A 12133-nucleotide genomic window follows, 5' to 3' on the forward strand; every position below is an offset into this window, starting at 1 on the left:
GCCATGTATCAGTTCTCAGCCATTCTCAGCTGGGATATAATAACAAACCATTCAACACTGAATGACATGTGCAAACACTGCCTGCAGCAGTAGCTGCAGGAGAGGGGAAAACAGGACAGAGAAAGGAAAAAAATAATATAATACTGTGTCTGAAGTGGGGATGAGAAGAATGAGGGACAAAAAGTCAAAATAACAGTTTCAAAACACTCCACATACAGACAGGGCTCATCAGCAGAAGTTTGTGGTCCCCTCAAACATTTCACTCTGTTACTTTGGAGGAAACAAGTTAAGCTGGAACTTTTCAGTAGCTTTGAAACGAAAGGCATGTACTGATTTCTGTGCTACAACTGATGGTCCAAGGACTATATATTTTGCAAAGAGTAAATACAAACGGCAAGTATTTTAAAAACATGAGGCACTTACAGACTTTCAATTTTCTTTTTACTTCTCCCAAATGAAAGTATGATTCACTATAATTACTATGAGACACCCCAAAATATAAAACAGTCAGATATTTGACATAATTCTCAGGTGGATGGAGACAAAATGCAGTATTATTCCAGTGACTCTCAGTTTATTGCTAAAATCCATGTAACGAACTCCTCCTTATCACAAATATACAAAAAGAAATGTAAATTGACATTTCTCACATGGTGTAATTCATAAATCTCACAGTTTAGAATACACAGCCCATAATGTGATTTAAATGGGCAAATTGGTCACTTCAAAGGTTCTTGATCTTTAGCAGTATGCCTCTCTTCAGTGTGCTAAATAGTCCCATTCCTAAACATAATCTGTTATGCACCCCAGCAGATCTTATAGGAACGAACAAGCAAACAAATTTAAGTAGAATTTAAGAAGACTGATTACAAAAAGCACTTTGCTATGGCTCAAATCAGTAGGATTTAGCTTAGGGTTATAACTGGTAATGCTAATGCAATGAAGGGAAGAATATTGAAAGGGCGTTATTCTGTGACAGGAATAAATGAAAAGAAAATAAATAATAAATGAATATCATTTTACAAATATGTTTGCATAAAAAAGCATGTTGGGTAGCAGTAAAAGGAAAGTGTATGTGATTTGTTTTGGGTTTCCTTTTACTTGACTGCGTATCTGTCTGTAAGAATTGTGTTGTAAACATTCCCAGAAATCCTCTGTCTTTCCACTCCTTCAGTTTAAAACATAGCATGTACCAAAATTTTGTATCCTCTTCTACACAGCAAGTCATCTCACTTATTCAATATATAAGCAAGTAATGAGAATGTATCGTTTATTAGCAGCCAATCACAAAATGTGATGTAGTTTTTAGTTTTCTCAGGTAGCTTGCCTACCTATTTGTAAAACTGCTCATATTAAATAAACTGATGTCTCTTCTGTACAACATAGAGTATAAAAACAAAATTTTTCAGCCAGTCCCCCAAAGAACAATGTGTTTCCTCCCAAAATCACAAATATACTTCATTATCCCAATTCTGTTCCAAAGGAATAGCTGATGTTGAAAAGCTACAGTATTCTGCCCACAGCTAAGGCCAGGTCACACTTCTGCCACTTTAGTTTGGTACTGTTGTAACCTGTGATGATATTTTTCGTCTGCCTGGAAATTCCAAGTAGGCTCTTGTAGGTTCTTTGTATTCTACAAGGAATACAAAGTAGGCTCTTCCTTTGAACTTTGAAAAAGAATCATCATACTTTTCTGATGCAGAGCATCAGAAAGTGGTATGACTAAGATATTTTTATTTTGCTTCACATTTTTTCCACCCTAAATCAAAGATAACTTTCCACTGGTCACAGAATCACAGAATGGTTTGGGTCAGAAGGGACCTTAAAGATCACCCAGTTCTAACCCCCCTGCCACGGGCAGGGACACCTCCCACCAGACCAGGTTTCCCAAAGCCCCATCTTACCTGGTTGGATTTCTTCTTAATGTCTAATCTGAATCTATCCTTTTTTAGTTTAAAGCCATAACTCCTCATCCTATCACTACACTCCCTGACAAAGGTCCATTGTACTTCCTGTAAATTTAATTTCTTTGCAAATGCAAGTGCCAGCTATGTATAAAATATCTATGAAAAAATTTTGCTGTTCACAAGTTATTGACTCAGTTCTCCTTCTGAACTGGGTCAAAACGTGGTCAAAACATGGTCAAGAAGGCCAACAGCATCCTGATTTGGGTCATGAATAGTGCAGCCAGCAGGACCAGGGAGTTGATCATCCTCTTCTACTCTGCTCTGGTGAGGCTGCTCCTCAAGTACCTGTGTTCAGCTTTGGGCCCCTCACTACAGGAAGGACATCGAGGCTCTGGAACGTGTCCAGAGAAGGGCTATGAAGCTGGTGAAGAGCCTGGAGCACAAGTCCTGTGAGAAACGACTGAGGGAACTGAGGGTGTTTAGTCTGGAGAAGAGGAGGCTCAGGGCAGAACTTATTGCTCTCTACAGCTGTCTGAAAGGAAGGAGTGGGGAGCTGGGGGTCAGCCTCTTCTCACAGGCTTCTTTTCACAGGTAACTAGCAACAGGACATGAGGGTATGGCCTCAAATTGTACCAGGGGAGGTTCAGAATGGAAATAAGGAGACATTTCTTCTCAGAAAGAGCAGTCAGGAACGGGTGCCCAGTGAAGTGGTGGAGTCATTGTCCCTGGGAGTGTTTTGAAGGAAAGGTTGCACGTGGTGGTGAGGGACACTGTTTATTGGGTGATATTAGTAGTAGGGTGATGGTTTGACCAGATGGTCTTGAAGATTTCTTCCAACCTTAATGATTCTATGATTCTATGACAGAAGTGGTGAGAAGGTTTCTCCTTAACACTAGAGGTGAGAGCAAGGGGGGACCTCAGAGTGACCTCCCTCTCTTCCCCACACCTCCAGGCCTCCTTCCACGTTAGGGCCTCTTGCAGGCCTCCGAACCCCACTCCCAACATGGCCATATTTCGCCTCGGGCATGGCACACCACCACAGGGGCCATCACTGAGGCTTCCTGATGTCACAAGGGCATCTGCCCTCAAGTTCGTTCTGGGGCCCTGTAAAACCCCCTGCGCCTGGCCCACCACTCACTAAACTTCCAGGCCCTCTAGCGATTGACAGCAATGGCTGCCATTACGAGGTCCTGGGGGAAGAGCTGCCCACAGCTCCATGGGTCTCAGCACTTCATGGAACCCAAGAGGAAGTGGAGGTGGAAGAGTGCCGACGGAAGCGGAGCGACCATGGCTGCTGATATGGAGCCCATGGAAGTAGATCCAGCTCCAGAGGATGAAGAGCCAGTGGAGGTGGATCCAGCTCCAGAGGACAAAAACCCAATGGACGCAGATCTGCATCCAACCCATGTGGTTGGGCACAGTGTCATCGTGCCAGGGCTCCCGCCTGCAAGACAACATTGCCAATACAGGAGTGCCCGGAAAGCTCCGTATACACGGCACAACCTCCACCCCCACCAGCAGCTGGGAGAGGCCATCCCTGAACCATCTAGCAGGCTTGCCTGCACGATGGCCTCCTTCCCCATCCCCCATTCCCACCTCTCGGGCAGAATGTTATCTCTTCTGCACAGGGTCCCAAGGAGAGGGCAAGAGCAAACTTGGCTTCCTTTCGGCTGCTGCACTGGGACAGCAGGAGGCCCCACTCACAGGGCTGTGCTGGGCCTTGGCTGTCTCAGCCTGAGGACGAGAAGGCTGCCCAACGAGAGGTTGCTGGCAAACGAAGCTGCGCCTTCCATAGCAGTGCACAGAGAACAGCAGCAGATCCCTCAAAACAGTGACACAGACAGCTGTCCCTCTCAAGAAGCAGAACACTTCGTGTCCACCAGGAAGAAGCACCAGAGCGCAGCATTATTTCCATTCAAGATGCTTCATCACCCGTTCTTACCAAGACAGGGCCACAAATTGCAATAAGAAGAACAATAAAAAACAAACAAACAAACAAAAAAGTAAAACAACTTTCCTCTCTTAGTTGGTGGAATTTTTGCGACTGTGTCTGGACTCCCATGTCTCCTTCTTGTCTCCCCAGTATAGGAAAGGTACTGATGTGTGTAGTGTGGGCCCAGCCCAGGGCATTTGAGGGGGTGTGGGGCCAGGGCACATGGCACACAAGGGCTGGCTGCGGAATCTCCTTCGCTCTGCAGTAAGGAGAGAATCAGAATGACACAATCACAGAACTGTAGGGGTTGGACGGGACCTCAAAAGATCACCGGGTCCAACCCCCCTGCCAAAGCAGGTTCCCTAGAGCAGGATGCCCAGGTGGGCACCCAGATGGGCCTTGAATATGTCCAGAGAAGGAGACTCCACAACCTCCCTGGGCTGCCTGTCCCAGTGCTCCGTCACCCTCACCATGAAGAAGTTCTTTCACATGTTGGTGTGGAACTGCCACACCATCTTGTGGCCATTGCCCCTTGCCCTGTCCCCACAAACCACTGAGAAGAGGTTGGCCAAATCCCTCTGTCTCCCACCCCTCAGATATTTATATACATTGATGAGATCCCCTCTCAGTCTTCTTTTCTCCAGGCTGAACAGAGCCAGGTCTCTCAGCCTTTCCTCATAGGGAAGATGCTCCAGGCCCCGTATCATCTTTGTGGCCCTCCGCTGGACTCTTTCCAGGAGATCCCTGTCTTTCTTGTACCGGGGAGCCCAGAACTGGACACAGTACTCCAGGTGAGGCCTGACCAGGGCAGAGTAGAGGGGGAGGATCACCTCCCTTGACCTGCTGGCCACGATCCTGTTATTGCATGCCAGGATCCCATTAGCACTCTTGGCCACCAGGGCACAGTGCTGGCTCATGGTCAACCTGTCATCCACCAGGACCCCCAGGTCCTTCTCCTCAGAGCTCCTCTCCAGCAGGTCATCCCCCAGCCTGTACTGATACATGTGGTTGTTCCTTCCCAGGTGCAGGACTCTACACTTGCTCTTATTAAACCTCATTTGGTTTCTTCCTGCCAATCTCTCCAGCCAGTCCAGGTCTCGCTGGATAGCAGCACAGCCTTCTGGTGTGTCAGCCGCCCCTCCCAGCTTTGTGTCATTGGCGTACTTGCTGAGGGTGGACACTATTCCCTCATCAAGGTCGTTGATGAAGATGTAGAACAAGACCAGACCCAGCACTGACCCCTGGGGAACACCGCCAGTCACAGGCCTCCAGCCAGACTCTGCTCCTCCGATCACCACCCTCTGAGCTCGGCCAGTCAACCAGTTCTCAACCCACCTTACTGTCCACTCCTCTATCCCACACTTTCTCAGCTTTGCTAGTAGGATGTCATGGGAGACAGTATCAAAAGCCTTGCTAAAGTCAAGGTAGGTGAAGAAGGAGTAGCAAAGATGAAGCCTGCATCTTCTCGGAGGTGTTCTGTGGCAGAAAGCTGAGGAGTTCCAAGGCCCATGCTTCCAGATGGAGATGTCCCAGACAGAAAAAAAGCAGAAGTTTCCCCACAAGGGTGCTCAGACAGAACGGGTGTCTAGAAAGGCTGTGGAGTCTCTGTCCTGGGCGGTAGCTGACCTTGATAGAAAAAGGTGATTTTTTATTATTATTATTATTATTATTGTTGTTGTTGTTGTTGCTGTTGCTGCTGCTGCTGCTATTGCTTTTATTAAATTTTTAAAAATAAACATAATTTATTATTATTATTATTATTAATGAAACCCATTTTTAAACAACTCAACAGTGTGTAAAAAGTATGCAAATATTTACTCTAGAGTAGTCTGACAATTACAGATTTTCAGGCTAGTGTTACCTCCTATAACAGCCTTCCTTTTTCTTTTCCTTTTAGAGAAGCATAATCAATTAAGCATTCATAGTTGTACAAATGTAGTCTGTAAATTCAGTTACTACACAGCACTTTTGTTTAATACTTGTACCTTAAATCAGAAAAATATGGTATTAATACATGTTAGGTACATACCATTGACTGAAAAGCACACAGAATTCAATACAAATAAATTTAAAATGTAATTGCTGTTACTGAGCAGGCACCTCCCAACAGTTCAAATTGCAGTTTGAAGATAACTTTTTGAAAACAAGAGCATAAAAACCAGGTTCCTATCTCTTATTATCTTTTCTCAGATTGGGCCTTCTCTAATACTTTAGAGAAAGCAAACAATGGCTAGGAAGGTGAGGGGAGAGCAGCGGATGTTGTGTACCTTGACTTCAGCAAGGCTTTCAACACCATCTCCCACAACATCCTCAGAGGCAACCTCAGGAAGCGTGGGATAAATGAGAGAGTGGACAGTGAAATGTCCAGCGGTGTCCCTCAATTCAGCCCTGGTGAGGCCATACTGGGAGTATTGTGTCCAGTTCTGGGCTCCTTAGTACAAGAAGGACATCGAGCTACTGGACAGAGTTCAGTGGAGGGCTATGAAGATGGTTAGGGGTCTGGAGCACCTGTCATTTGAGGACAGGCTGAGAGTGCTGGGCCTGGTTAGCCTGAAGAAGAGGAGACTGAGAGGGGATCTTACCAGTATGTCTCAATATCTGAAGGGAGGGTGTCAAGAAGCTGGAGCGAGACTCTTTGCAGTAGTTCCTGGTGACAGGACAAGAAGCAACTGGCACAAACTTCCAGTTCCAGCTGAATAGGAGAGGGCACTTCTTTACTGTGAGGGCGACAGAGCACTGAACAGGCTGCCCAGAGAGGTTCTGGAGTCACCTCTGGAGACATTCAAAACCCACCTGGATGCCATCTTGTGCAATGTGTTTTAGGTGACCCTGCTTGGCAGAAGGGTTGGACCAGATGATCTCCAGAGGTCCATTTCAACCTCAACCATTCTGTGATTCAGAGAAATTCTCTGAGCAGCTGGGGACAAGGTTAGGAAAGTTAAAGCCCTGTTACGATTAAATTCGGCCAAGAACATCAAGGGCAGCAAGAAAGTCTTCTATAAGTACATCAGTGATAAAAGGAAATCTAGGGAAAATGTGGACCCTCTCCAGAAGGAAATGAGAGACCTGGTCACCCAGTATATGAAGAAGGCTAAGGTACCCAGTGACTTTTTTGCCTTAGTCTTGCACTGGCAAGATCTCCAGCCACATAGCCTGGGCCCTAGAAGGCAGAGGCAAGGACTGGGACAATGACAAACTGCTCGCTATAGGAGATCAGGTTCAAGACCAGCTCTGGAAGCTGACAGTGCAGAAGTCCATGGGACCTGATGAAATACATCCATGGGTCCTCAATGAAGTGGCTGATTTAGTTGCTAAGCCACTATCCATCACATTTGAGAAGTCATGGCAGTCCAGTGAAAACTCCACTGACTGGAAGAGGGGATAAAATGGGAACAAAGAAGATCCAGGAAACTACAGGCCAGTCAGCATCACCTCTGTGCCTGGCAAGGTGCTAAAGCTGATCCTCCTGGGAACTCTGCTAAGGCACATGAAAAATAAGGAGTTGACTTGTGACAGGCAACAGGGCTTCACTAAAGACAGATTGTGCATGACAAATCTGGTGGGTTTCTATGATGGGGTTACAGCTTTGGTGGATAGGGGAAGAGCAACTGAGGTCATGTACCTGGACTTACGCAAATCATTTGATACTGTCCCACATGTTATCCTTGTCTCCAAATTGGAGAGCCATTGATTTGATGGATGGACTGCTCAGAGGGTAAGGAACTGGCTGGATGGTCACACTGAAAGAGTTGTGGTCAAGAGCTCAATGTCCAAGCAGAGACCAGTAACAAGTGGTGCTCCTCAGAGGTCGGTACTGGGACTGGCACTGACATCTAACATCTAAATGTTCGACTAACATCTTTGTTAGTGACATGGACAGTGAGAGTGAGTGCAACCTCAGCAAGTTTTTTTGCTGACACCAAACTGTGTGGTGCAGTCAGCACACTGGAGGGAAGGGATGCCATCCAGAGGGACCTGGGCAGGCTTGAGAGGTGGGCCAAAGCGCATGAGGTTCAACAAGGCCAAGGGCAAGGTCCTGCACCTGAGTCAGGGCAAACCAAGCACCAATACAGGCTGAGCAGAGAATGGATTGAGAACAGCCCCAAGGAGAAGGACCTGGGGGTAGTGGTGAATGAGAGGCTCAACACGAGCCAGGAAGAAATTCTTTATTCAGAGGTGGTGAGGCACTGGAACAGGTTGACTAGAGAAGCTGTGGATGCCCCATCCATGGAAGTGCTCAAGTCATTGAGCAACCTGGTCTAGTGGAAGGTGTCCCTGCCCATGGCAGGGGGGTTGGAATTAGCTGGTCTTTAAGGTCCCTTCCAACCCAAACTGTTCTGTGGTTCTGCAAAGAGCTATGAATAGAAGGGAGGTATTCTGCTTTCAGCGTATATTTGACAAATCATACTTTCTTGTACTAAATGATATTGTCTTTAAAAATAAAACTACCTCTTTTCTTTTCAGAAGATGGAACTGAATAAATCTATTTCTCAGAACATGATGGTAGAAAAAATATTAACAAAATTCTTCCCAAATTCCTTTGCAGTAATCTCTTTTCTAAATTATGATTTTAAAAAAATATATTGTATTACTGATAAAAATACACAACAAGGGAAATATCAGGGGTTCATTTGCCAAGGCATTTGCATTGGACATTACCAGTGGTGGCACTGAATGACCAATAAAAAAAAAAAACATGATTTTTTGAATAGATAATTTAACCTTCCTATGTGCCTCGGCATAGAATTTATCTTTGTATTACAACATACTCTTCATACACTCCCTGCAGTTTTATAATATTCATGATATTCATAATATTATGAAACAATAAGGAAAGGGCTAAGACAAATAGAAGGATCTAAAGTGAAATCCAAAGATTTAGTTTCCTAGAGACTAAAGCACTGTCACTATTGACATCTTCTCTCTCACAGTGTTGTGGTTTAACCCGGCCGGCAGCTACATACCACACAGCCATCTGTTCACCCTCCCCCCTCTCTCTCTGGGATGGGGGAGAGAAATGGGAAAGTGAAGCCTGTGAGTTGAGATAAAGACAGTTTATTAAGACAGGAAAATTATAATAACAACAATAATAATAAAAATAATGATGATAATAGTACTACTACTAATAATGTGTATGAAACAAGTGATGCACGATGCAATTGCTCACCACCTGCTGACCAATGCCCAGCATAACCCCGAGCAGCTGGTCCCCCCACCCCGGCTAGCCACCCCTATATATTGTTATTGGATACAATACCTGGGGTGGGGGCACGTTATATGGATTCAAAAAAATTAGTACCCTACAAAAATTCTGGAAGATGAAACAAAGTAATACAGTCAGTCTCCCTGGGTACCTGTTTTTTTTTCTGTTTGTTTGTTTGTTTGTTTGTTTTCCCCAAAATTCAAGAAGTGTTTTTTTGTTTTGTTTTGTTTGTTTTTTAAGATTGTTTTAAAGGAAGAACTGCAAGGAAGTAGGAAATAATCATGGAATGAAAAAGGACTGCAGCAGAAGTGGAAGCACTATAACTCCACAGATTTTAATTGTAGTCGAAAGGATACATAAACAAATACAAAATGGAGATGCTGAACAACAGAACATTTAGGGGACTTAATGTTTCAATAGTATCATTAATACATGATCATAGATGAGTAAGAGTAGGGATACAAAAGCTCAGAACCTTCAGTTCTCATGCACTTATTAGCAAAAAAGCAATAGATGTTAAACAAAAATAATGTTCTTTGTATATAACTGGAATGCTACATGCAAAGAACACATATTTAGATCTCCCTCACGAAACATGTAGCTATCAATTGAATTGCTGATCATTGCAAGCAAAAGTTTACTTTTTTTTTTTTTTTAATTAGTGGGAGTGAATCAAATGTCTTTTCACTCTCACTCTTTCATTTTTATCACAAGATTACATGAGAAGCTACATTAAGTCAAATTGGCTAGACTTTGAATCAGAGGAATCTCAGGAATATATAATAAATATAACGATAATATATAATAAATATATAATAAATAATGATTCTGTTTTCTTTGACATCCCTGTTTCATTTACACTTAAAGTAAGCCTTATCATTAAGAACAGAATGACACCTTCTTTTTGTGATTTCATTATATTCTATCCCAAGTAATTAGATCACTTCTACCAAAACTCTTCCTGCAGTTTTTGATGCATGCTACAAACATCTTTATTCATGTATTAAAGATACCTAAGGAGCATTGCTTCCTTTGGTTACATTGTCATATTTTATCCCAAAAATGCCGACATCTATTGCTATTGAACTTATTATTCTCTATTAGGAATACGAAAACCACATTCTGTTTTAGAGGTGTTAAATAAAAGTAATATATTATGGCAAATGCACCTATCCACTGCTATAGACTGACAGATTTAATGACTAGGAAGAGAGTCACAGAGCAAATTGTTATTATAATAATGCATGGAACGTTCTTGCAATTAAGGCCATGTTACCTTCTATTTTAAAGCCCACTATGCAGCCTGTAATACGCCAATACTCTAAAATAGTCTAGGACTTCGTGAATAATATGGTAATATAATATTAGTACAGATTAATTTTCTTTTCTAAAAGCAGTGTATAGATTTCCATATTTCTGCTTTTTCCTACTGAGTTGAAAATAAACTCCTGTTTTGAAATTACATTTAAGTAGTAACATTTTCAAGCAGTTAACAGATAGAGCCATTTCACTGTATTAAAAAATAATTGTATATATACATTTGGAAAAACATTACTGAGAATGCAAAGTAATTATATTTCATAACCTCATTTGTCATGACATGGATTCAGTCTTTTATCTTCAAGGGATTTTGTTTCCCATCCCACAAGTACAATGATGTCAGTCTAAGTAAACTGAGATGACTACAGTAACAGAAGGAAAACATGCCATCTTTATCTCCATAGTACCTTTCATGCCAAAATCATCTCAAAGCACTGTAAAAAATACAGTCATCAAAACTAAAAATTTGTTTCCTACACTAAAATTCAGTGTTTAAAATGTCTGTCTTTTGGTTTACTATGTATTGGTGGAATTAATGTTATAAATGTGATGGAAGTGATGAAGTTTAATGGTGACAATTAATCAATTGTGCATGAACTACAAACTTTTGTCTATACCCTATGGAAAACAAAGAATCTGGGAGCTGAAAACATTTCCTCCTCTCAGCTCACAGCCTTGCAATCTTATTTTCAACAGTTACTACCTGTAACAATGTTCTTTATTTTTGAGTAGCCAAAATCATTGCAGGGATGAAAAGATAAATGCTGAAATAATACTTTCAAACAAAATGTAACATCAGTTAAGCATTTGTAAATGAATTCTATCATTAGGAACACTTTAACATTTTAGCATTAGGGAAAAAAAAATACAACCTCTAATTCAGGCATTTTCTGAGGTAAAGATTTCCTCTTGTCTTTCTTTACAAGAAACTACATTTTTTTATAAACTACTATGACAGTTGCTTACAGCCAATAGTAATAATGCAGAAAAACAAGGTAGAAAAGTTTGTATTCCTTCAAATTAACATGAACAATGAAAAAAATGCTAGAAAGATCAAGATTAAATTAATCATATTAGTACACAGTTGTAACTCTTACCCTTTTAGTATTCCAGACCTTGTAATTTCTGAGATGAATTAACAATGACATGACAATAACAAAAGAACTAATTATGGCCAAAAGTTCTACCAAATGAGGGGCACAACACCTCAAAGGAAGACGTAATAGCTTTATATGTTAGCAAGAAAAACAATGCTACAGAAGTCAATTTTTGCAGCAAAATGGTTGGTGCTGAGGACCAATGTGCTTTCTGTCTGTGTTGCAGGCCTTGGAGTCATGAACTGAATGACTATACGTGGTTCAAGTGCATTAGGTGCACTGGTCTGCACATCCTCGTTCAGTTTCATCTAAATGAAAACCTACTACCATTCTCTGTTCAGACTGTTCTGCAGTGCAGACCAAAGCCCTGTTGCTTGAAAACTGAAAAACATAGGTGCGCCTTTCATTAACTTGATAGTGCTAAGGGAATACTGAACCTTAGCATGAATACTTGACCTAATAATAGAACAGTGTTGTAGTAAGCACTGTTTTAAAGAAATACCACCCTGAAGGAACAGGATTACAGACATTGAGAAAATCAGGAGATGAAGATAGGAAATTAAGTCCGACAGAGTTTATCAAGGTTTGCTTTCAAATGCATACTGCTTTTCTACGGAGAAACACTATTATTTTTATTTTTCCCATATGTAATTTTAGATGTCTTTTCCAACCT

Source organism: Aythya ferina (genome assembly GCF_964211825.1).
Source record: "Aythya ferina genome assembly, chromosome: Z".
NCBI classification, from domain to species: domain Eukaryota; kingdom Metazoa; phylum Chordata; class Aves; order Anseriformes; family Anatidae; genus Aythya; species Aythya ferina.